General features: G+C 46.2%; 1 protein-coding gene across 1 annotated transcript in view; it reads left to right on the forward strand.

Annotated features, from left to right (window-relative positions):
- Positions 1-13,938: 13,938 nt before the first annotated feature.
- The window catches only part of LOC134568486 (gastrula zinc finger protein XlCGF17.1-like), a 77,894-nt gene continuing 64,712 nt past the window's right edge, over positions 13,939-27,120 (forward strand). Inside the window, exons 1-2 of the mRNA XM_063427106.1 lie at positions 13,939-14,007; positions 15,867-15,920. The gene's annotated coding sequence lies outside the window, so the exon portion shown is untranslated. The remainder of the gene's footprint in view (positions 14,008-15,866; positions 15,921-27,120) is intronic.

Consider the following 27,120-nt stretch of genomic DNA (forward strand, 5'->3'; position numbering starts at 1 on the left):
ACAACCACACACATCATCCACTACACAACCACACACATCATCCACTACACAACCACACACATCATCCACTACACAACCATACACACATCATCCACTACACAACGATACACATCATTCACTACACAACCACACACATCATCCACTACACAACCATACACATCATCCACCACATAAACACACAAACTGCATCCACTACACAACCACACACATCATCCACTACACAACCATACACATCATCCACTACATAACCACACACATCATCCACTACACAACGATACACACATCATCCACTACACAACCATACACATCATTCACTACACAACCACACACATCATCCACTACACAACCATACACATCATCCACTACACAACCACACACATCATCCACTACACAACCACACACATCATCCACTACACAACCACACACATCATCCACTACACAACCACACACATCATCCACTACACAACCATACACATCATCCACTACACAACGATACACATCATCCACTACACAACCACACACATCATCCACTACACAACCACACACATCATCCACTACACAACGATACACATCATCCACTACACAACCACACACATCATCCACTACACAACCACACACATCATCCACTACACAACCACACACATCATCCACTACACAACCATACACATCATCCACTACACAACCACACACATCATCCACTACACAACCACACACATCATCCACTACACAACCACACACATCATCCACTACACAACCATACACATCATCCACTACACAACCATACACATCATCCACTACACAACCACACACATCATCCACTACACAACCACACACATCATCCACTACACAACCACACACATCATCCACTACACAACCATACACATCATCCACTACACAACCACACACATCATCCACTACACAACGATACACATCATCCACTACACAACCACACACATCATCCACTACACAACGATACACATCATCCACTACACAACCACACACATCATCCACTACACAACCATACACATCATCCACTACACAACCATACACATCATCCACTACACAACCACACACATCATCCACTACACAACCACACACATCATCCACTACACAACCACACACATCATCCACTACACAACCATACACATCATCCACTACACAACCACACACATCATCCACTACACAACGATACACATCATCCACTACACAACCACACACATCATCCACTACACAACCATATAATTAGAAAGAAAGTTGAGAAACCCTAAGCTCAATTATATTCAAAGTGAAGAGCAGGGTACCCCAATTTAGGCAGATTGAATTTAAGAAAGGCAATCTGCTCCATGAGATGAGGTGACATTTGTGAGCGCTGTGTATTCAGTATATTATCGGTTACCGAAAACACACGCTCACTTGGGACAGTGGTTGGCGGACATGAAAGCAGCTCTCTCGCAACCAATGAGAGTGCAGGCCACACACTCTTCTTCTCATCCCAATAGCTAAGAGGGTCGACATTATGGGGCAAAGGAGGTTCAGAGAGGTACGCTCTGACCATTTCTGAGGCAGTACTCTCCTGTCTGCTGCTAGCACTCTCAGTGGGTCCAACTATATCCTCAAGCAACTCTTCCCAAAATGCAGCTGCTCCACTCAGTTGTGTGGTGGTGGTGGTAGTGCCACTGCTTCTGCTAGAAGTGGCCGACATCTCAGCCTCCTGCTGAACTACTCCCTACAGCATTCCCCTCTTTGCTGCCAGTCACACACCCTCTGGATCAGTTTCTCCCTCCAATGTGTTAAGCTATTGGATCTGAGTGCAAGCTTTCCCTTAATCCTTGGATCACACAGGCAAGCTAGCATCAGTTCAGGAGAATTATCCAATCACTCACGTAGGCGAACTTTAAGCTGATCCTTCAGCCTCCTGACCAGAGTTACTACATCAGGATGTAAAGGATCACCTTGAACAACCTCTTGGCGTCCAAGGAAGACACCCATCTTGCTCCCTAGATGGGTGAAAACAGGGATTACCTGTCCCAGATTGGCAGTGTTCAAGCTTAAATTGTCAAGCTTAAATTTTGGGGCCCCTGACACAGCTCAAGGTCTGGGCCCCCCGGCGCCTGCACCTGAGTCCCCCCCCTGAGTCCGCCCACAGGGATGCAGTGTCTGCAGGGCCGGTGCAAGGAATTTTGCCGCCCTAGGCAAAAGTAAAGTTTGCCTCCCCCCATGTGACATCACAGTGCCCCACCCATATGATCTGCTATGTTAACTAACGCCAGTGCTGGAGTGCCGCCGTGTTTACAATAAAAGGCCTGCAGGGACAGGCTATAGACACCATAACCACTACATTAAGCTGCAGTGGTTCTGGGGACTATAGTGTCCCTTTAATGTGTCCCTTTAAGGTAAATTAGAGATTAGTGCCACGAATAATATACTAGATTGCCTACTTACAACCAGATGAGGATGATGATGGGCTTCAGCTGCCGTCTGGCTCCACTGGTCTGGTGTAGAACAGGCTCTCTGGAGGCGGTTTGTAACTGTGGTCACAAAAATCAATGTTCTGGGAGAACGGGAAGCAGCTCCATTTTTTGAGGGCCCTTTACACAGCTCAAGGTCTGGGTCCCAGGGTCCACCTTCATGTTTCACCAATTAGTTTGTTTAAAGGGGTGTGTGTGTGTGTGTGGGGGGGGGGGGGATGTCCTGATGTGTGTAAGGAATGCATTGTGTGAATCTGTGTTTGTATGTGTAAGGGCTGCAAGGTGAGTTTGTGTATGTATGGGATGCAGTGTGTGTGTCTGTAAGGGATGCACTGAGTGTGTGGAAGGGGTGCATTGTGTGTTGCTGTGTGTAAGGGATGCATTGCTTGTGTATGTGTGTCTGTGTGTAATGCATTTTGTGTTTTTCTGTGTGCAAGGGGTGCATTGTGTGTGTGTGTGTGATTGATGTCAATCTCTCCCCCTACCCCCGTCAATTTCCTTCTTCTCCCCCCCTCTCCAATTTCCTTCTTCTCCCCCTCCCTCTCATTGCCTTCTCCCCCCTCCAATTTCCTTCCTCTCCCCCTCCTCAAATTTCCTTCCTCCCTCCCCCCTCAAATTTCCTTCCTCTCCCCCCTCAAATTTCCTCCCTTCCTCTCCCCTCTCCCTCAAATTTCCTCCCTTCCTCTACCCCTCCCTCAAATTTCCTCCCTTCCTCTCCCCCCTCCCTCAAATTTCCTCCCTTCCTCTCCCCCCTCCCTCAAATTTCCTTCCTCCCCCCCTCAAATTTCCTCCCTTCCTCTCCCCCCTCAAATGTCCTCCCTTCCTCTCCCCCTCCCTCAAATGTCCTCCCTTCCTCAAATTCCTACCTCTCCCTCCCCTCCCTCAAATTTCCTTCCTCTCCCCCCCTGTAAATTTCCTCCCTTCCTCTCCCCCCCAAATTTCCTTCCTCTCCCCCTTCAAATTTCCTCCCTTCCTCTCCCCCCCAAATTTCCTTCCTCTCTCCCCTTCAAATGTCCTCCCTTCCTCTCCCCCCCTAAATTTCCTTCCTCTCCCCCTTCAAATGTCCTCCCTTCCTCTCCCCCCCAAATTTCCTCCCTCCCTCCCTCTCCCCCCACTCATTTAAATTTCCTCCCTCCCTCTCCTCCCCCACCCCCACTCCCACTCCCACTCACTCAAATTTCCTCCCTCTCCCCCCCCACTCACTCAAATTTCCCTGGCTGTGTGCTTCCTCTTCAGCTCCCTCGCGCGCCGCGTACTGATGCCGGAGCCGGAAGATGACGTCATCTTCTGGCTCCGGCATCAGTACGGTGCGTGAGGGAGCTGAAGAGGAAGCACTCAGAGGAGAGTGCTCCCTCGCGCGCCCGCCGGGTGTCAGCAGGGCCAGCCTCTGGGGGGCCCTGAGGTGACCGGCTGCTGGGCCCCCCAGGAGAATAGGCTGGCCCAGTGGGTACATACCGGGGTCGCAGGGCCCACTGCGACCCGGTATGTACCCACTGAATGTGGGGCCCGGACGACCTGAGCAGTCCGGGCCCCCCAGGACCGCCGGGCCCATGACAACCGTTGCGGTTGTCATGCCCTGATGGCGGCCCTGATGGCGGCCCTGATGGCGGCCCTGATGGAATGGTTTCAGGACTGCCACTAGCTGAGCAATCACTGTCCAATCGTCTCTACCTAGTGGAGAACCAATACCAATGTACTGGTCTGATGCCAGACTATGGATTGCCCTCTGCTGCTCTAAAATCCTCTCCAGCATCTCTACAGTAGAGTTCCACCGTGTACTGACATCTTGTCGTAGACAGTGTGTGGGAAGACCTGCCGTCTACAAAGGCAGTGGACAACATTTGGCTGTGTGCTTTATTGTAGATGGTGAAACCTAAATCACTAAAAACTTGGGACAGCCGTACATAGTATTTTTCTACGGACTCGGTCTTATCCTGTTTGATATCCTGTATGCTCGTAGCTTGATCAGCTTGATCCAATTTTTCTTGTGCCCACGCCTTTAGCTGGTAGCAAAACTGTACCCCAGAGTGGTAGTCAGTGTCAATACTGAGGAGGTCAGTATTAAAAGCTTTTTCTAAAATTGGCCAATAAGAGTCTCCAGCCTTAATTTCACACAAACTAATCAAATCCCTCCAGGCTGCGGAGTATGTTTTTTGTATCTGTGCGATTCTCCTATAGAAAGGCATCGGTTGGCGCTCAGGGTCAAGTAACGAGTTAACTAAGGTACTGGCTTGGAGTGGGCTGAACGCCACGTACATTAATGGGGCATCTTTAACTTGTGTGGGTGGGGAAGGGAGAGCGGGAGGGAGAGTACGTGGTGGAGGTTCATTGTTGTTAAGGATGGGGGTGAATGTTCGTTCATGTATCTATGTGAGCCGGTCGTGTCCCAAGATCCAGACTGGGTGGGGAGCGGAAACATGGTTGGACCAGGCCGGGGAAAGGGCGGGCATGTGAGGGGTGTGTTGAACAGAATGCAACACGGGGGTGGGGTCTGGTGTTACGGTAACTGCCATCAGAGTAGCGGCAGGAAGAGAGGTTGGGGAAAGAGGGAGAAGAGAAGGAGGAGGAGGAGGAACAGGGGAGGGGATGGTCGGGGTGAGGGGAGGAGGAGAGGGTGGAGGTAGGTTAATGGAAGGAAAAATGGGCGAGGTGGGGTGAAAGGGTGGGGAAATGGGAGTGGTATTTGGATATGAAAGAGGGGCTGTTGGGGAAGGGATGGGTTCGGGCAAGTAATATCGCCCATCAGTTTGCAACACCGGATATAATTTAGTTTGTGGATTGGTATTATGGTAAGGAGGGGGTTTCACGGTTTTTGGAGGCTTATAGTACACATAAATGGATTGTTTGCCACAGTCTATCTTTTGTTCAGCCCATCCCTCACTATGTAGGAGTTTTGCAACTCGAAACCATGCTTCCGCTGTATCCAACAGCTTTTTGTCTGTTAACTTGCCTCGTTTCTCTGTGAGTAGTAATCGCCATTCTTCTGGTTGTAACCTTCCCCCCGTCCTTATATCTATCCCACACATCTTAGCAATTTTTCCTGCAGACTTTACCGCCTTTTTGCCCTCCCTCTGCATTACAATGTCTACTGCTAGGCTGCCCCCGGCAGGGATCGAACATTTTTGACCCATTGTCACAGACAAGAAGAGAAAAAAGAGAGAGAAATATAGAGCCGAGAAACAAACAGAACGTCTACTGTGCTCGACTGCCACGGGTGACCCCGTGCGTCTTCCCAAAACGTAGACCGGTCACCGGATCTATAGTCTCAACTGAGTATAGATCTACATACGGTTCGAGGGGAGTATGATCACTCTCTCCTCTAATCAATAGGACATAAAACAGAGGCAGAAACAAATATACAGAAATCAACAAACAGGTGTCAGGGTACCTGTGGTCTCTACCTCCGAAAGAGGTAGAGACTTAGCTGTTCCTCCATCCAGACGGTCTGATGGCTCCCTTCCCCGCGGTCTATCCGGTCATGCTAGGCCGGCCGCGAGGGAGTGACTGCCTTTTACAGCATCTAGGCAGGAAGTAGTCATCAGGACACTCCCCCGGAACAACCTGTCAGTCAATGGCTGCAGGACCAATCAGGACGCCTTGGGGGCGTGGTTACTGCTCTGAACAGGGTATTTAACAGAGCTTCTTTCATTAGCTCATTGCCCTGTCGTGGTTCTAGCTTGTTCTAGTCACTCAGTGCTTGTGTATTCTATTATCCCTTTTGGTTTTGACCCGGCTTGTTTACCTTACTCTGCTTATCTCTGTTACCCTTGATTCGGCTTGTCTCTCGCTTACCTGTCTTCTGTTACCCTCGACCTCGGCTTGTCTTTGACCATTCTATACTGTACTACTTACGTTAGTCCGGCCATTCTAAGGTCCGGTATACGTATCTGGCTACTGTTTGTACTCTGCGTGTTGGATCCCTGTCCCGATCCTGACATTACGACAGGGCCAATGGATCCTGCAAGTACAAACAGTCAGCTTGCTGCTCCTGATCCTAGGTTTGAAGCCATGGATCACAGAATGGATCAGATGGCGCTTGCGCTACAGGCTCTATTAGCTTGTGCCAATAAACCACCAGAGGAGATACGTAATACCCCTGTTTCTCCTGTCGGTTCAGGTCTAGAGGTAGCCACAGTGGGTGCTTCTTCTCACATTACCCCCCCAGTACGCTATGGTGGGGCTCCTGAGAAGTGTCGTGGTTTTTTAAACCAAATTAGTATCCACTTTGAATTGCAACCTCGCTCTTATCCTACAGATAGGGCAAAAGTAGGATTTATTATCACCCTACTCATTGAGAAAGCTCTGAGATGGGCCAACCCACTATGGGAGAACGATAATCCATTAGTTTATAACTATAACGCATTTGTAGCTGCTTTTAGAAGAACATTTGACCCTCCAGGTAGAAAGGTTAATGCAGCCAGATTACTGTTGCGCCTGAGACAGGAGAACCGAACACTGGTGGATTATGCACTAGAGTTCAGGTCTCTGGTGGCAGAAATCAAGTGGAATGAGCAGGCGTATATGGATGTATTTTTGAATGGCCTATCTGATGTAATCCTTGATGAGGTTGCTACCAGAGAACTCCCTGAGAATTTAGAGGATTTAATTTCGTTCATCTCTCGTATAGATGAACGTCTAAGAGAGAGACAGAACACTCGAGAGGGGAACCAGAGACCTTCTTTTAGGTTAGCTCCCGCTGTTCCAAGTCCTGACTCCACGATATCTTTGCTTACTGAACCTATGCAGATAGGGTATACCCGCCTCTCTGAGGAGGAAAGACAGCACAGGAGAAGAGAGGGTTTGTGTATGTATTGTGGAGCCAAAGGTCATTTACTCTCGAACTGTTCTAACCGCCCGGGAAACGCTCGCACCTAAGTCTCTCTAGAGGACAGGCCTTGGGTGTTTCTATTTTGTCCTCTACTCCTGATTATAAAGATCACAGGCTTCTGCTACCAGTTTCCTTAACTTGGGGGAAGGAAGTAGTAAGGGCTATGGCATTGATAGATTCCGGTGCTGCTGAGAATTTTATCGACCAAGCCTTTGCTAGTAAGAACAATTTCCCATCCCAGCTAAGGGAGACACCTTTGGCCGTTGAGGCCATAGATGGTAGACCACTACTAGACCCTGTTATCTTTCGTGAGACCATACCCATTAATTTAAATGTGGGTATCCTACACGTGGAGAATTTATCTCTTCTGCTCATTTCGTCTCCTTCCGTTCCCATAGTTCTGGGGTACCCATGGTTGAAAAAACATAACCCTATTATCGATTGGGAGTTAGGAGAGATACTCTCGTGGGGCCAGGGCTGCCAGGATCGGTGTTTGTGCAAGGTTTCTCCATTAGCTAATATTAACATACCGGAGAATCCTACTCAGTCCACAGAAAGACAAATACCAGACCTTTACCTAGACTTAAGGGCAGTGTTTGACAAGAAGAATGCCGATTCTTTGCCTCCACACAGGTCATTTGACTGTAAGATTAAGCTTCTACCCGGCACTATGCCTCCGAGGGGCCATGTATATCCTTTGTCTGTTCAGGAAATCTCGGTTCTAGAGGAGTATATTCGGGAGAATTTAGAAAAGGGATTCATCAGGAGGTCTTCTTCTCCGGCCGGGGCTGGGTTCTTTTTCATTAAGAAGAAGGATGGCACGCTGAGACCTTGTATCGATTACCGAGGCTTGAATAAAATAACTGTCAGAAATGCCTATCCTATCCCACTGATTACCGAGTTATTTGATCGTCTTAAGGGCTCCAAAATCTTCACCAAGTTAGATCTCAGAGGGGCTTACAATTTGGTGAGAATCCAGCAAGGTCACGAGTGGATGACGGCATTCAATACCCGGTATGGCCATTACGAATACACTGTTATGCCATTTGGACTATGCAATGCTCCTGCAGTATTTCAAGATTTGATTAATGAGGTACTTAGGGAGTTTCAGCATGATTGTGTTATTGTTTACCTGGACGACATACTAATACACTCTAAGGAGATTGAGACTCACCATAGACAGGTCAGAAAGGTATTACACAAGCTGCTGCAACATGGTCTATATTGCAAATTGGAGAAGTGCAGTTTTGATCAGTCTCAGGTAGACTTTCTTGGATACGTGATTTCTGGGGAGGGTTTTAAAATGGATCCTGTAAAACTTCAATCTATTTTAGACTGGCCCTTGCCCAAAGGACTCAAGGCTATCCAAAGGTTTATTGGTTTTTCCAACTACTATAGGCGCTTCATTAAAGGATACTCCTCTATCATTGCGCCTATTACCAATATGACCAAACAAGGGGCTGATACTAAGTTCTGGTCTAAGGAAGCTCTGGGTGCTTTCAAGACTCTCAAGGAACTTTTTGCCTCGGCTCCCATTCTAGTCCATCCTGATACGACTCTGCCTTTCTTGCTCGAGGTCGATGCCTCTGAGACAGCAGTTGGGGCTGTTCTGTCTCAAAGGTTAGGGGTGGATAAACCGTTACACCCTTGTGGTTTCTTCTCTAAGAAATTTTCTGGGCCTGAGAGCAGATATGACATCGGGGAAAGGGAACTGTTAGCAGTCATTAAAGCCTTAAAGGAGTGGAGACATTTGTTGGAGGGGACCCTACACCCTATTACGATTTTGACGGACCACAAAAACTTGTCCTATATTGGGGAGGCTAAGCGCTTATCCTCTAGACAAGCTCGTTGGTCCTTATTCCTGACTCACTTCAATTATGTACTGACTTACAGACCTGGTTCTAAAAACTCTAAAGCCGATGCATTATCTCGCCAATATGAACCTTCTACTGTACCTGAACCAGTTCTTTCTTCTATAGTTCCGAAATGCAATATCATTGCTAATACGAATCTCAGGATTCATTCTCCATTACTGGCCGAGATCATTAAGTTGCAACATCTAGCACCTAAACAGACTCCTGCGGGCCGTCATTTCGTTCCTCCTGCTCTTCAACTGGAACTTTTACAGTGTTTACATAATAGCAAGATGGCGGGACATCCTGGTATTCGCAAAACTTACGCGTTGATCTCTAAGGACTTCTGGTGGCCTGCTTTACGGAGGGACATTGAGGAGTTCATCGCTGCATGTGAAGTTTGTACTAAAACCAAACAACCCCATACGCTTCCATGTGGATTCCTGCAACCCTTGGAGGTTCCAGAAAAACCATGGTCCTGTTTGGCCATGGACTTTATTGTCGATCTACCTATCTCTAAAAGACAGACTGTTATCCTCACCGTGGTTGACAGGTTTACTAAGATGGCACACTTCATTCCCCTGCCTAAACTCCCGTCTTCTCCCGAATTGGCAGAGATATTCGCTAAGGAGATTTTTCGCCTACATGGGATACCCTCTCAAATTGTATCGGACAGAGGCTCCCAATTTGTTTCCCGCTTTTGGAGGTCCTTCTGCTCTCAACTTGGTATTAAATTAAACTTTTCTTCTGCCTATCATCCTCAGTCTAACGGAGCTGCTGAACGTACCAACCAGAAAATTGAACAATATTTACGATGCTTTGTTTCTGAACACCAGGATGATTGGGTCGGTTTGATTCCTTGGGCGGAGTTTGCACACAACAATCTCGTTTGCGATTCTACTCATTCAAGCCCTTTCTTCATGAATTATGGTTTTCATCCGTCTATTCTTCCTTCGGATTCCCCTTCCCAGGGGGTGCCGTCGGTTGATGTTCATGTTGCCAATTTGAGGAAGTTGTGGGATCAAACTCGACAAATCCTTGTGCACAACTCTATGTTGGTCAAGAAACACGCTGATAAACGTAGAAGGGCGGCTCCGGTCTTTGTTCCAGGTGATAGGGTATGGCTGAGCACGAGGAACATCCGTTTAAAAGTGCCCTCCATGAAGTTCGCTCCTCGTTATATTGGACCCTACAGGGTGCTGACCCGTATCAATCCAGTTGCGTATCGTTTAGCTCTTCCTAATACCTTACGCATCCCGAACTCGTTTCACGTTTCATTGCTGAAACCACTCATATGTAACAGATTTTCCTCCACAATAGCCCCTCCTCGCCCCGTTCAGGTGGAGGGTCAGGAGGAGTATGAGGTTAACTCTATTATTGATTCTCGAATCTCCCGGGGGAGAGTACAATATCTGGTTGATTGGAAGGGATATGGTCCTGAGGAGAGGAGTTGGGTACCTCAGGAGGATGTTCATGCTCCCCGTCTCCGCAGGGCGTATCACTCTCGCTTCCCATCTCGTCCCGGTTCATTCCGCCCGGTGGGCGTATCTGAGAGGGGGGGTACTGTCAGGGTACCTGTGGTCTCTACCTCCGAAAGAGGTAGAGACTTAGCTGTTCCTCCATCCAGACGGTCTGATGGCTCCCTTCCCCGCGGTCTATCCGGTCATGCTAGGCCGGCCGCGAGGGAGTGACTGCCTTTTACAGCATCTAGGCAGGAAGTAGTCATCAGGACACTCCCCCGGAACAACCTGTCAGTCAATGGCTGCAGGACCAATCAGGACGCCTTGGGGGCGTGGTTACTGCTCTGAACAGGGTATTTAACAGAGCTTCTTTCATTAGCTCATTGCCCTGTCGTGGTTCTAGCTTGTTCTAGTCACTCAGTGCTTGTGTATTCTATTATCCCTTTTGGTTTTGACCCGGCTTGTTTACCTTACTCTGCTTATCTCTGTTACCCTTGATTCGGCTTGTCTCTCGCTTACCTGTCTTCTGTTACCCTCGACCTCGGCTTGTCTTTGACCATTCTATACTGTACTACTTACGTTAGTCCGGCCATTCTAAGGTCCGGTATACGTATCTGGCTACTGTTTGTACTCTGCGTGTTGGATCCCTGTCCCGATCCTGACAACAGGTAGGTGATTTCTCCTTGTTCCCTTCAGTAAAAACTGATTATTAATAATGTTCCTTAACACCCAGACGTATATCTCTTGTAACTTCCATCCCGGGGTCCAAAAGGGAGACCTGCCCCTGCACAGACGCACTTATGGGCTCCTCACCTTGTATAGTTAGTCCCTGCACTCACGCACTTGTGGACTCCTTCCCCTCTGTTATGAAGTACTCACTATAAAACCGCCTGTTTTATTTGTTTCGGAAATATCTATAAGTATCTGGGACAGTTCTCACATAGGGAGTAAGAGACAAACCACTGTCCTGATTTAACCTAACATAGTGACAACATACAACAGGCAGGTAATGGGTTCTGTAAATAACTGGACCGTAGCCAAGATATACCTGTCTTTGGTGTCCGCCGGAGCCGACCTTGGGAGTCGTGGACTTACTTGCAAAGGACAGACAACGGCTGAATAAGACACAAAGGGGGTTATTCTTGCCGTGTCACGGAGGTGATCAGTCTCCTATTCTGTCCTTCGCAGCTTGTCCCGCTCCTCTCTTGTTTGGCCTCGACCAACCCAGGCTACGGCCCCACGTTGGGCACCAAGCTGAAGTGGATTATTTTGCCCTCTGTTGTCTATTGTCAGTCCTAATCAATATGTTCAAGGTATAGCTCATGTATGAGGAGAGAAATAATCACACTGACACGTAAAAGTTCAGTAGCAAAGTTTCTAATTTTTACTGACAGCCTGAGCGTGGCTTTTATAGCCATAAATCGTCACATTCAGCACATATACATTGTATAACCTAAGCTGTAAACATTTTATTGGATTGTGTTACATGTGTTGTAAGCTTTTCATTGGATACTTTTAGTTGCTATGTGTCTTCTCTTTCCTTCCCTTGTTGACACACTCATTCTTTATGATAAGGGTGTTTGTCTCTGGGGGAGGTATCGTTGTACCCAGCTCTGTGTATTGTATGGCAGTCTCTGTATTGTACCCAGCTCTGTGTATTGTATGGCAGTCTCTGTATTGTATCCAGCTCTGTGTATTGTATGGCAGTCGCTGTATTGTACCCAGCTCTGTGTATTGTATGGCAGTCTCTGTATTGTACCCAGCTCTGTGTATTGTATGGAAGTCTCTGTATTGTACCCAGCTCTGTGTATTGTATGGCAGTTTCTGTATAGTACCCAGCTCTGTGTATTGTATGGCAGTTTCTGTATAGTACCCAGCTCTGTGTATTGTATGGCAGTTTCTGTATAGTACCCAGCTCTGTGTATTGTATGGCACTCTCTGTATTGTATCCAGCTCTGTGTATTGTATGACAGTCTCTGTATAGTATCCAGCTCTGTGTATTGTATGGCATTCTCTGTATTGTATCCAGCTCTGTGTATTGTACGGCAGTCTCTGTATTGTACCCAGCTCTGTGTATTGTATGGCAGTCTCTGTATATTGTATGGCAGTCTCTGTATTGTACCCAGCTCTGTGTATTGTATGGCAGTCTCTGTATTGTATGGCAGTCTCTGTATATTGTATGACAGTCTCTGTATTGTACCCAGCTCTGTGTATTGTATAGCAGTCTCTGTATTGTATCCATCTCTGTGTATTGTACAGCAGGCTCTGTATTGTACCCAGCTCTGTGTATTGTATGGCAGTCTCTGTATTGTATCCAGCTCTGTGTATTGTATAGCAGTCTCTGTATTGTATCCAGCTCTGTGTATTGTATGGCAGTCTCTGTATTGTATGGCAGTCTCTGTATTGTATGGCAGTCTCTGTATATTGTATGGCAGTCTCTGTATTGTACCCAGCTCTGTGTATTGTATGGCAGTCTCTGTATTGTATGGCAGTCTCTGTATTGTACCCAGCTCTGTGTATTGTATGACAGTCTCTGTATTGTATCCAGCTCTGTGTATTGTATGGCAGTCTCTGTATTGTATCCAGCTCTGTGTATTGTATGTCAGTATCTGTATTGCACCCAGCTCTGTGTATTGTATGACAGTCTCTGTATTGTACCCAGTTCTGTGTATTGTATGGCAGTCTCTGTATTGTACCCAGCTCTGTGTATTGTATGGCAGTCTCTGTATTGTATCCAGCTCTGTGTATTGTATGGCAGTCTCTGTATTGTACCCAGCTCTGTGTATTGTATGGCAGTCTCTGTATTGTACCCAGTTCTGTGTATTGTATGGCAGTCTCTGTATTGTACCCAGCTCTGTGTATTGTATGGCAGTCTCTGTATTGTACCCAGCTCTGTGATAGTGGTGATTGGCTGTGACAGCGATCACATGGTCATAGAGTCAGCCAGGTACGTCATTAACCCCATGATAGCTGTTATGTGTCTTTAAGGGTAGGTCTTCCATAATGGAGAATGTAATTTAATGAAGGGGTTAATAGAGTGCATGTTATTGTCAGTCACTGTATTATAAGGGATCATTTTATAGATTCACAGCATTCTACTGATCTTCACTTCCTGCCTCAACCCCCTCCGCCCCCTCCATCCAGCTCTTTTTGTGAACTTCCCTCCTGCAGTTTCAAGACCCCCTCCCCTCCTTTTTCTAGTTTCCCCTCCCCATTTGCTTTCTTCCTATATAAGTTACACCCTGAACACAATACAAGTAGTTTGTAGATACCTGGACTGTGTGTGTCTCTTCCCTAATCTAATACTCCTCCAGCTGTGGGTCTATAGGAGAGTGCCGAGTATCTGTATACGGTGTGCGGTGGGGGGGATCTCAGCCAGATATCATCAAACATAACAGGTACTTGTTATCATTATACGGAGCGACATGTTTATTATCAGTGTATAGATATTCAGTATTATTATACAGAGCGACATGTTTATTATCAGCGTATAGATACTCAGTATTATTATACAGAGCGACATGTTTATTATCAGCGTATAGATACTCAGTATTATTATACAGAGCAACATGTTTATTATCAGCGTATAGATACTCAGTATTATTATACAGAGCGACATGTTTATTATCAGCGTATAGATACTTAGTATTATTATACAGAGCGACATGTTTATTATCAGCGTATAGATACTTAGTATTATTATACAGAGCAACATGTTTATTATCAGCGTATAGATACTCAGTATTATTATACAGAGCAACATGTTTATTATCAGCGTATAGATACTCAGTATTATTATACAGAGCGACATGTTTATTATCAGTGTATAGATACTCAGGATTATTATACAGAGCGACATGTTTATTATCAGCGTATAGATACTCAGGATTATTATACAGAGCGACATGTTTATTATCAGCGTATAGATACTCAGTATTATTATACAGAGCGACATGTTTATTATCAGTGTATAGATACTCAGGATTATTATACAGAGCGACATGTTTATTATCAGCGTATAGATACTCAGTATTATTATACAGAGCGACATGTTTATTATCAGCGTATAGATACTCAGTATTATTATACAGAGCGACATGTTTATTATCAGCGTATAGATACTCAGTATTATTATACAGAGCGACATGTTTATTATCAGTGTATAGATACTCAGGATTATTATACAGAGCGACATGTTTATTATCAGCGTATAGATACTCGGTATCATTATACAGAGCGACATGTTTATTATCAGTGTATAGATACTCAGTATTATTATACAGAGCGACATGTTTATTATCAGAGTATAGATACTCAGTATTATTATACAGAGCGACATGTTTATTATCAGTGTATAGATACTCAGTATTATTATACAGAGCGACATGTTTATTATCAGCGTATAGATACTCAGTATTATACAGAGCGACATGTTTATTATCAGCGTATAGATACTTAGTATTATTATACAGAGCAACATGTTTATTATCAGCGTATAGATACTCAGTATTATTATACAGAGCAACATGTTTATTATCAGCGTATAGATACTCAGTATTATTATACAGAGCGACATGTTTATTATCAGCGTATAGATACTCAGTATTATTATACAGAGCGACATGTTTATTATCAGCGTATAGATACTCAGTATTATTATACAGAGCGACGTGTTTATTATCAGCGTATAGATACTCCGTATTATTATACAGAGCGACATGTTTATTATCAGTGTATAGATACTCAGTATTATTATACAGAGCGACGTGTTTATTATCAGCGTATAGATACTGCTTTTAAATCTGTTTCTTTCATATCTTGGCTTTATACAAAGTAGAAGAGAATATGTAACCGTTTTAACGCAAACTTGGGCCGAACGAGTTCAGCAGGATGTTCGTTCCCACAATATCATTCATTGTTTGTTTTTTGCCAGTGATTATTTCAAGTAGTACTGTGTGCTGGCAGTACCAACGAGTAAATACTAAACAAAAAAAATTAAAAAACCTCCGGAGAGCAAGGCCATGTTATTGCTGGACCGCTCTTTCCAATAATATTAAGACCTGATAACGTGTAAAACCTCTCTTGTGCCCCCACCTATGCTGCCGATGGGGAGCATCCTGTACCCCCCAAGTAAAGTAATAGGGTGACCTGGTCCTCCCATACCACAATCTATCGCAGAATAGTGAGGATATAATCAAACTGAAAAGTAAATCAAATATCTTTATTTATTTTATTTGTTTTTGTTTTTGTTTTTTAGAAAACCTTTTCCCTAAAAAGCAGACTCTTAAAAGCCGCTTTCAATCTCTATTTGGTAAGTTGAATAACTTTTTCATTTTGTTTATATGTGTGTGTATATTTTAAGGAAAAACTTTTATGGGGGGGTTAAGTGAGCCGATATGACCAAATCCTCCTGTATGTGGGGTAACTTCTTAGATGACGGAGGATGAAGGTTGGCATTGTGACGGTATGTATATCTATCATCGTCTTGCATACCCATTTCCGATAAAATAATACGCCAATAATCCACAATATCGCTGGTGTCGCATAATAACCCACACATGTGCCAAAGCTTAATGCTGGGACAAGACTGGTTAAATGGGAACACAGGCATTCAATTTATACAGGGCATAACTCCTCGTCTGAGCAAGCGAGATAATTGAGTTTAGAGAACCTACTAAACGCAATATATCTTCTGGTCAGAAAAAGTTACATTTTTCACAATTTCTGGAAATTCCCCTGTAGCGGCACCCCGGAGTAGTAGGGGTTTACGCCGCTGAGAAGGTGTCCTTTCCCCCCAAGATGAAGTCCGCTATAACAAACACGTTCCCAGAGAATACGAATCAGCCTAATAACCATCCCCTCCAAGCACGAGACGAGACTCTGTGTTGAGGGTCAAAAGTAGGAATAATCTTTATTCTGCAGCTTGGGCTTTTATGCCGTACAACAACTCCTCCCCGTATCCGGAGAAGATAATACATTTGCAGTGGGAATCCCTCCCACTGTACCGTGCAGAATATTGTACACTTATTATAATGTTTAATACTACACACAATATGTAATGGAAATACAATGTGCTACGTGTATTAGGGAACGGAGATCTAGGGGAACAATATACGTGAAAATCCCCTAGATCGGTTGGGCCGTTCGCTAGCTACACGTTTGCACCATTTACTCTGGAACCACATAACATAAACGAAAACTCTCTCGTGGATCTGGTGTCTCTAGTTCGGTACTCTGGATCTGTCGAACAGCATGGGCGTAGGTCACCGGTAAAGTGGAAAATCGTCGTGTGCAAAGTTCGGGAGTGTTCGGACACTAGTTCGTGTGGTCAAAATGGCCGCGACCCATTGTTCTCCCCACGTGGCTGCGTATACCGTACAGATCCAGAAGTACCCGAAGTCCACAATAATCCAGGTAAAAAGGCAATTCTCCGAGATGGTACCTGTTACTCCAAAAGGGGTCTGTCACACGGCTCCCTCCTCGGATTAACTTAGGGATGACCGGAATTCACTTATCCGGAGAATTGTCAAGCTGCCGAGACAGCCCATCGGCGTTGCCATTTAGTTTACCGGGTCGGTAACTGATGGTGAAATTGGACGTTTGCAGGGCCAAGCTCCATCTTAACAATCGGCCATTGTCTCCTGCGACCCGGTTAAGCCATACCAATGGATTGTGATCGGTTACTAGAGATAAGGGGTTAGTTTTTTCAATGCCCATACCAGGGCCAGGCACTCCTTCTCTACGGCCGCATAACTCACTTCCCTTGGTAACAACTTTCTGCTGAGGTATGCCTTCGGATGCTCTCTTCCATCTTCCCCGACTTGGCTCAGCACGGCCCCCAGTCCATAGATGGAAGCGTCTGTATGGACAAGGAAATGTTTGTTGGGTACTGGGGCAGCCAAGACAGGGGCATTAACAAGTGCATGTTCGAGGGATTGAAATGCGGCTTCGCAAGCGGGAGACCACAGGACCTGCCTAGGTAAATTCGTCTTGGTCAGGTCAGTCAGGGGCTTGGCTATCGTACTATAGTCAGGGACAAAACGCCTATAATACCCTGCCGTCCCTAGGAAGGCCAATACCTGGGTCTTAGTATTGGGTGTGGGCCAGTTAGCCACTGCTTCAACCTTGGCAGGCTCCGGCCTCTGGTTTCCACACCCTACTCGGTGACCCAAGTATTGTACCTCGGCCATTCCTAAATGGCACTTCTCCGGTTTTAGGGTCAGGCCCGCGGCCCAAATCTTATCTAGGACTACCCCTATGTGTACTAGATGTTCTTCCCAAGACTCACTGTAGATCGCAATGTCATCCAGGTATGCACACGCAAATTCCTGGAATCCATCGAGGAGCCTATCCACCATCCGTTGGAACGTAGCCGGGGCATTCTTCATCCCCAATGGCATGACCTTGAATTGGTATAAGCCAAACGGGGTGACAAATGCCGACTTGGGGACGGCATCCTCGGCCAGGGGGATCTGACAATAACCTTTGCAGAGGTCTATGGTAGAGAGGTAGTTTCCCCTGGCTATGCAATCTAATAGTTCGTCTACCCGGGGCATCGGGTAAGCGTCAGTGGTCGTCTTTTCATTAAGTCGCCTGTAGTCCACGCAGAACCTGGTGGTTCCGTCCTTCTTGGGTACCAGGACTACAGGAGAGGCCCAGGGGGACTGTCTGATGGCTCAATGACCCCCAGCTGGGTAATTTCTCGTATTTCCTTCAGCATCCCTTCCCGGACGGCTTCAGGAATACGGTAAGGGGGCTGTCGGAGGGGGGCCTGCCCTGGGGTTTCTACCTTGTGTATGGCCAGGGTGGTGTATCCTGGTTCCTGGGAGAAGGTATTCTGTTTTTCCCATAGGAGCTGCGTAGCTTGTTCCAGCTCAGTAGGGTTCAATCGGTCTCCCAACTTCACTAAACTAATAGGGTCGGTGTGAGTTTCTCTCTCTAGCAGATCGGGTAAGGGTAGACTTTCGGGGTTATCCGTAGCTGGGGCACAAACAGCGTGAATATCTTCCTGCCTTTCCTGGTATTCCTTTAGCATGTTCACATGAAAGGATCGTTGGATCCTTTCATCCGCACAGCTGGCAATAAGGTAGGTGGTGTCGCAGAGTTGGGCTAGAACCTTGTAGGGACCCTGCCACACAGCCTGCAGTTTATTGTCCTTTACCGGTTTTAGCACCAATACCTTCTGCCCTACTTGGAAAAGTCGTTGCCGGGCACCCCTATCGTACCATCGCTTCTGTCGCCCCTGGGCCGCCTGGAGGTTCTCCCTTACCAATAGAGAGAGTTGCTCCATGCGGTCCCGGAGTTCCAGGACATATGGCACAATAGGTGTCCCCTCCTGTTCGGTTTCCCCCTCCCAGTGGTCCCGAATGAGATCAAGGGGGCCTCGCACCCTTCTCTCATACAACAACTCAAAGGGGGAAAAACCCGTAGATTCTTGGGGCACCTCCCGATAAGCAAATAATAGGTGGGGTAAGAATCTCTCCCAGTCTCTGCAACCGTCCGTAATGGTCCTCAACATTTGTTTGAGGGTCCCATTAAAGCGCTCACAGAGACCGTTAGTCTGGGGGTGGTACGGGGAGCTGAGCAGGGGTTTAATGTGGCATACTTTCCATAACTGCTGTGTGAGTAAGGCAGTAAACTGGGTTCCCTGATCGGATAGGATTTCCTTAGGGAACCCCACCCTGGTGAATATTTTAACCAACGCATCGGCTACCGTCTCAGCTTCAATATTCGACAGGGCTACTGCCTCTGGGTACCTGGTCCCATAGTCCACCACAGTAAGAATGTATTTCTTACCGGACGGACTAGGTCGAGCTAGGGGGCCTACAATGTCGACGGCGACCCTATAGAAGGGTTCCCCAATGATCGGCATCGACATTAATTTAGCCTTAGGGTGATCCCCCCCTCTTACCCACCCGTTGGCAGGTGTCACAGGTTCTGCAGTACTGCCGCATGTCCCGGTTAAACCCTGGCCAGAAGAAGTTCTGGGTAATCCTATGGGCTGTGCGGCGTACTCCTAAATGGCCAGCTAAGGGTACATCATGGGCAATCCTCATGATTTCTTGCCTATACTTTTTGGGTAGCACTAGTTGCTTCTGCGGGACGGGGTTTCTGCCTGCTGCGGGTTCCTGAGGGATCCTGTACAGTCTATCCCCCACCCACTCGTAGCTTTCCCCATCCGTCCCCGGTTCCTTTTTGTCAGCCTTATCCCTATACTTTCGTAGGGTGACGTCTTCCCGGGTCTCCCTCCCAAAGGTCTCAGGGGTATCCCAGTCTAAGGAGGTCTGCCCTAACATCACAGTCGGAAGGTTAGTTCTTACCTGGGTCTCCGCGACCGGCTGACCGATTCCAATGGCACGAGTCTGAGCACGGGTGGTGACAGGACAGGCTCCAGCAGGGCCTTGAGGGGCAAAAGCGGATAACAGAGGGGCCAAATCATTTCCCAAGAGAACTTCGGCTGGTAACCCCTTCATCAGGCCCACATTTACTTGGCCGGCCCCCACCCCCCAATCCAAATGCACTCGGGCCGTGGGGAGACGATGCACAGCACCCCCGGCCACTCTAACGGCCACAGTTTGTCCAGTATGTTCTTTTTCTGGGACTAGGTCGTGTTGGATCAATGTTAGTGTGGCCCCAGTGTCTCGTAATCCACTGACAACTTGTCCATTTACTCGGACTGTTTGCCGATGATGTTGGCGGCTGTCTACGGCAGCTGCATATAGAGGGTTGGCTTTGTGCAAAATTTCCCATTGCTCTTCCCCCATGGGCCGGGTTTCAATGCAATGGGCCCCGGAGGTAAAGGGCCGGGTGTTCCCCTCAGCGGGCTTCCTCCAAGAAGCTTGTCGTTCTGGGTCTAGTGGGCATTTGTCTCTCAAGTGGCCCACCTGCTTGCTACCTATGGCACCGCCGGCGGTCCGTGGTACTTGACTGGGTGAATCGGGAGGAACTGTTGTAGATAGGTTGATTAGCGGGGGTGGTTGGAGTAGTGCTGATGGGGCGGCTTTCTACTCGGGGAGCTGCCTTTTGGACCGAGGGGTCGGGTTTGCGGGCGTCCGCATACTCATCGGCCAAACTGGCGGCTTCGGGTAGGGTAAGCGGTCTATCCCGAATCCACTCTCGGATCTCTTTGTCCACCTTTTAAAAAAAATGCTCCAGCAAAAACAATTGTAATACCTCCTCTGCGGTGGTAGCTTGGCACCCATCCATCCAGTGGGCAGCCGTGCGTTTTAATCGGCAGGCCCACTCTGTGTAGGAGTCACCGGTTTGCTTTCGAGATTCCCGGAAGCGTCTCCGATATGCTTCGGGAGTTACAGCATACCGGGACAATAGGGCTTCTTTGACCAAGCGATAATTTCCCACTTCATGGTCAGGAATCGCCCGGAAAGCATCACTGGCTCGTCCGGATAATTTGCCAGACAAAATTTTAACCCACTCCTCGGGAGGTACTTTATGTAGGGCACATTGACGCTCAAGATCAGCTAAGTACTGGTCAATCTCCCCCTCAGTTTCCACAAAACTTTTAAAGGCGGCAAAGTGTACCTTCCTCCTTTCTTCCGGAGTTTGGAAAGTCCCAGCGATTGGACTGGTGTTGGCTGGAGTCTGGCGCCGGTTGGCATCGACCGCGGCGATTACTTGTGTAACGATCCTAGGTGAGGGGTTCGGTCCGTAGTGAGCCAGTCTTACCCTCACCTCGTGGTCGAATCGTTCGTCTTCCCGGGGTCCGGACCAATGCGATCTCCGGTTCTGGGTTTAGTTCGACACCCAGTTCGCCATTTTGTTCGTCTAAATCCAATGCGACCAGTTCTGCCAAAATGTCTCTTTTCTTTTTGTTGCTAGCCGAACGACCACGGCTCTCCAACAAGTCTTTCAGTGTAGATCGTTTCAACCTTCCGTAGTAGGCTTCCATCCTGCTTGCTCTCGGTAGCTGTCCTTCTGGGGTGAAAGAACGATCCCACCGCTGCCACCAATTGTAGCGGCACCCCGGAGTAGTAGGGGTTTACGCCGCTGAGAAGGTGTCCTTTCCCCCAAGATGAAGTCAGCTATAACAAACACGTTCCCAGAGAATACGAATCAGCCTAATAACCATCCCCTCCAAGCACGAGACGAGACTCTGTGTTGAGGGTCAAAAGTAGGAATAATCTTTATTCTGCAGCTCGGGCTTTTATGCCGTACAACAACTCCTCCCCGTATCCGGAGAAGATAATACATTTGCAGTGGGAATCCCTCCCACTGTACCGTGCAGAATATTGTACAGTTATTATAATGTTTAATACTACACACAATATGTAACGGAAATACAATGTGCTACGTGTATTAGGGAACGGAGATCTAGGGGAACAATATACGTGAAAATCCCCTAGATCGGTTGGGCCGTTCGCTAGCTACACGTTTGCACCATTTACTCTGGAACCACATAACATAAACGAAAACTCTCTCATGGATCTGGTGTCTCTAGTTCGGTACTCTGGATCTGTCGAACAGCATGGGCGTAGGTCACCGGTAAAGTGGAAAATCGTCGTGTGCAAAGTTCGGGAGTGTTCGGACACTAGTTCGTGTGGTCAAAATGGCCGCGACCCATTGTTCTCCCCACGTGGCTGCGTATACCGTACAGATCCAGAAGTACCCGAAGTCCACAATAATCCAGGTAAAAAGGCAATTCTCCGAGATGGTATCTGTTACTCCAAAAGGGGTCTGTCACATCCCCCAAATCACATAAAAGCCCCACAAAAATCACATCCCTGGGTAGTTTGTCTCTGTGGGAGCAACATATTCAAAATTCATCCAAATCTGTTTGGCAGTTATCATACGGCACCGCAGAGAGTGTTGACCGGTCTGCCACGAGGTTGAAGCCGGAAAACCGTTCCAGAAGAAAGGTAGCAAGAGCTGGTCTCTATTCGTGAGGTTTTATACGAAAACCGCAATAGGTAAAATATATCTGGTTCATGAAGAATGCTCTCTGTGTTCGGGAGTTTGAAACTCCTGAACGCCATTCGTCTGAGTGGGAAAGAGAACGTTTTAGAGTCCCATAGAGACCGGGGATCGTGCAAGAGTGTTGCTGAAAACCGTTCCAGGCACTCAACGACGAGGTCCCGCAGGCAGCATTTGGCAGACAAGATGGCCGCCACCCATTGTTCTCACCACGTGTATTCGTATGCATAAAATTGCGGTCACCTAGGAGCATTCAATTAGTCTGCGGTTTTCGTATAGATACATGGTGTTCTTAGTTTGAATTAGTCTCTGGGGTGGTCTCGGTTTGGGAACCGAACACATTTTTTTTTTTTTTTATTATTGACATTTTGTATGGTGCATAGACAAGTTATACAATTTCCACTTACAACGATTTACAGAGTCAAAGGTAACCGTACATCATCTTCTTCATTATCACAGGATAGCTGCTTTTGTAACATTTATACCATTTGTTATTATAGTAGTTTACCAGCCTATGGTATCTTTTGTAGTTCTTATTCTTGGCGCTTGGGTTCCTAAGCTCTGTCATTTCTGCTATATTCCATTGTCTTCTTGTACCAGTTTTGTATTGTGTTTAACAGATACGTTAAGTATAACTGGGATAAGTTGGGTGGGCAAGGGGGAGGGGGGGGGGGGGTAAACTTGGGGACCCGGTTGTCATTAGCTCATATTTCCAATATTTACTTATATGGCCTAGCCTCTTTTGCTGATGGGTAATGCCTTAGGTGGTGTTTTAATAATTCAATGTTCAGGTTCTAGCCCTTCGTTCCGGAGAGTTCTGTAGTTGAACCACATTTCCCATGCTTCTACCCAGAATTTTTGTGGAGTCTGATAAGCTCTAGTTTTGCATTCGTAAATACAAGTCGTATCTAGTTGTTCCATACAGGTTTCTATCTTTGGCGCTTCTTTTTGAAGCCATGCCTTGGCAATGGCTGTTATAATTGTTAGGATTACATGGAAGATAAGGTCCCAATGAGTTTATGACAGTTTCGATGGGTAATGCTGTAGTAGGAATATTTCTGGTAAAAGTGGGATCTCTATGCGGCCTACATTTTGTATAAGTACTCTGGTAGATTCCCATAACTACATAACTTTGTGATATCAGGGCAACTCCACCACATATGCCAAACGTCTCCCACGGCATAACCGCATCTCCAGCATGCGCCATGATTGTTTGGGTCTATGACCTTCATTTTGGTTGGAACTATGTGCCATCTGTACAACTTTTTTTTTTTTTTTTTTTTTTTAGACATTTTTATCTGGGTTGTGCAGAAAGAGAGTTGTTTGCAACAAAGTTCTGTTGCCACTCTATGTCTTTGTTCCCATTTCTTTATGAAGTTCATTTGGCGCAGCTCTATGGGAGGTTGATAGCTATGGTAAATTTTTGACATGATGCCCGAGGTTGTCTTCGTGGTTTGGCACAGTTGTGCTTGCATCTTATCAGTTGTGTTTGGTGTGTGTATTGTCTCTTTATGTTTCGTAATCCATGGGATTATCTGCCTATATGTGAATTCTGCTTTGCTTGGGAGGTTGTATTTCTGTTGTAATGCCTGATAGGGAATGGGTTTGCCACTTTCTACCACTTGGTGAATATATTTTAGCCCCTTTTCATGCCATCCTCTAATGTTTATATGCGGTATTAGTAGTTCGAAAGAGCGGAGCAACATGAACGAGAGGCTCATCTTTTGGGCTGATGGTTCTCATGTATTTGTCCCATTCTTTCAGTGTTAGGGATGTTGTGGGACACATATGTGGGAATTTCCTCATTTGTTGTTTGTTTATCCCCGCTATAGTAGTGATTTCCGTATCCCTCAGTGTGAGCAGCTTCTATTTGCACCCATTGTGGGGGCGATGAGTGGGAGCGAAAGGCTGCCACCAGGGGGCTGATGAGTGCCGCCCTGTAGTAACGCTCTATATTTGGGATACCCATTCCTCCTTTCTTCTGGGGTTGATATAATATGGGCGCTGCCACTCTAGGTCACTTGTTTGCCCATATGAACTTGTTAAGGACACTCTGAACTTCTTTTAGATAAGGTGTTGGCAGAAACATAAATATATATCATGGACAGGTACAGTAGCTGCCATGAAAATGATAATCCTTCCCAAACTGCAATACTTGTTTAGAACCCTCCCCATACCTCTGCCAACACCTTATCTAAAAGGGAACCGAATAAATTAACGAATGGAACAACAAAAGGAGTGCATGAATGTGCTGAAGGCTGATAGAAGGGAGTACAATTAGCTGAATGGTGATAGGGATTATCCCTTCACAGGCATGCTGTGTCCTTTTCTTGCCCATATTTGATTCATCTATGTGGGTAAATACTACCCTTTAATTTAGTAAAAGTTGAGTTTTATATCCGGAAATTCTTATTAGATTAGGGTACAATCTGATTTCCATAATTTTACCTTTGGATCATTATTATATTATATTCCAAATCCTCCTTTTTCTCTATATTAACTCCTTCCCGACCGCGGACGTACCAGGTATGTCCAACAAAAACTGTCCGCTAATGACCTCGGACATAGCTATTTTGAGCGCTGGAAGCAATTGTGATCACTTCCAGCCGCTCTTAGGGTATTACACGATGCATCAATATCGAGACATCATGGAATACACCCCTACACTGATGGGGACTCAAGTGATTTCCTCCCCCCCCCCCCAGAGCGATAACTTCTGGGTTTGCCACACGTGGCGCTTGGCAGTGTAGGAAGGAAGAGCACCTGCAGCCATCCGCTCGCTTCAGCTGCTCTTATTGTTACTGAGTGGCTCTGGGGGTCAAGGCACTCACTAAAACTTCTGAAAATAAGGATAAATAAATGTAAATTAACAGTTTCCCATCCTCCCCCCCCCCCCTCTTCCCTACGTACTTACCGATCGCTGTGTGTGTGTGTATGTATGTATGTGTGTATATATATATATATATATATGTGTGTGTGTGTGTGTGTCACATTACGAGGACGTTAGATAATGATAATAAAAAGAAGCAGTATTAGTAATAGCAAGTCAGTTGAGGTGTGCCGAAACTGACGTGAGGTTAGGCCTGTAAAAGAGGGCCCACCTAGGAGAAATAATAAATTTGAGGGTGCGGTGGGAGGGGCACTTCCGGGATCGTCGCTGACAGGTAGCTGGATTGTAGTGCGTTATATAGGGCAAGTTGGACCTCCCACAATTCCAGGCCAAGATATATATATATATATATATATATATATATATATATATATATATATATATATATATATATATATATATATATATATATATATATATATATATATATATATATATATATATATATATATATATATAATTATATGGAAGATGGGGGGGGGGTGGCTGCACTCACCTGAAAAAATCAAGCATTTCAACATGAGGCCATAGGGCAGGAGGCTGGCAATCAGTCTTCTCCAATGCCCAGTGGTGAGGCTGGAGATTATATATATATATATATATATATATATATATATTCTCCAGCCTCACCACTGGGCATTGGAGAAGACTGATTGCCAGCCTCCTGCCCTATGGCCTCATGTTGAAATGCTTGATTTTTTTTTTTTGATTTTTTTTTCTTTCACTGCAAAGACCAAAAAGCCGGGTCATTCGGTACTTTCCCTATGTGAGCAGTTTTACCCCAGATAGCTATGCCATGGAGCCCATTCATATAACGAAAGACTTTGGCTCCATGGCAATTGTGGCAGAACCAACCTCGCCACTGCCTACTGGAGGGGCCTGGTTGCTCGTCTGCTCCCTTTAAACTATGGTCCTGCACTTTAACCCCTTAAGGACACATGACATGTGTGATATGTCATGATTCCCTTTTATTCCAGAAGTTTGGTCCTTAAGGGGTTTAACTTTTATTTTACCTGTCGAAAGGTTTTTTTCGTGCCTTTCTGCTGGGGTGTTCAGTAGATTCAATCTACCGAACGCTGGACCACCTGTGAACTGGAGTGTGCCATCAATTGACCGCCCAGAAGCTGCGGTTAACCGCAGCTTAATTGATGAACGCTGGGTGGCCTTTGTTCGTTTGCCGAAGACGTGGCAATGGCCATTTTAACTCCCGAACGGCCAGCAGAGTTCAGCGCCCAAACTATGGAACTGAAAACGGATACTTAATTGCACAAACACCGCTGAGCCGCCAGCCTCCTTGCCTCCGCATTCGGTAGTGGAACCAAACGACTGTTCATTCGGTAGTTTTACCGGATGAACCACATCAACCCAGATAGCCATGCCATGGAGCCTATTCGTGTAACCAAAGACAATGGGAAATACTTTGGCTCCATGGCGATTGAACTGTATGTATGTGATCTGAGCGCCATTCGGTAATAATGTGCACTCAGATCTAAGCTATCTGGAAATATGTCGAATGTACATGTTTTATGTAATAAATGTAACAGTATGTATTTTTATGTCTTTTATTGTCCTTTGTCTGCCATGTGTGTAATGGAGTTTTGCTTCTGTCCTTGGAGATAATTGGATTACTTCCCAATTATCACTAGGATAGAGAGGAGGGATTGTGGGATTGTTTAAAGATGTATGTCTGTGA

The sequence above is a fragment of the Pelobates fuscus genome, chromosome 7, assembly GCF_036172605.1.
Source record: "Pelobates fuscus isolate aPelFus1 chromosome 7, aPelFus1.pri, whole genome shotgun sequence".
Taxonomy (NCBI): Eukaryota; Metazoa; Chordata; class Amphibia; order Anura; family Pelobatidae; genus Pelobates; species Pelobates fuscus.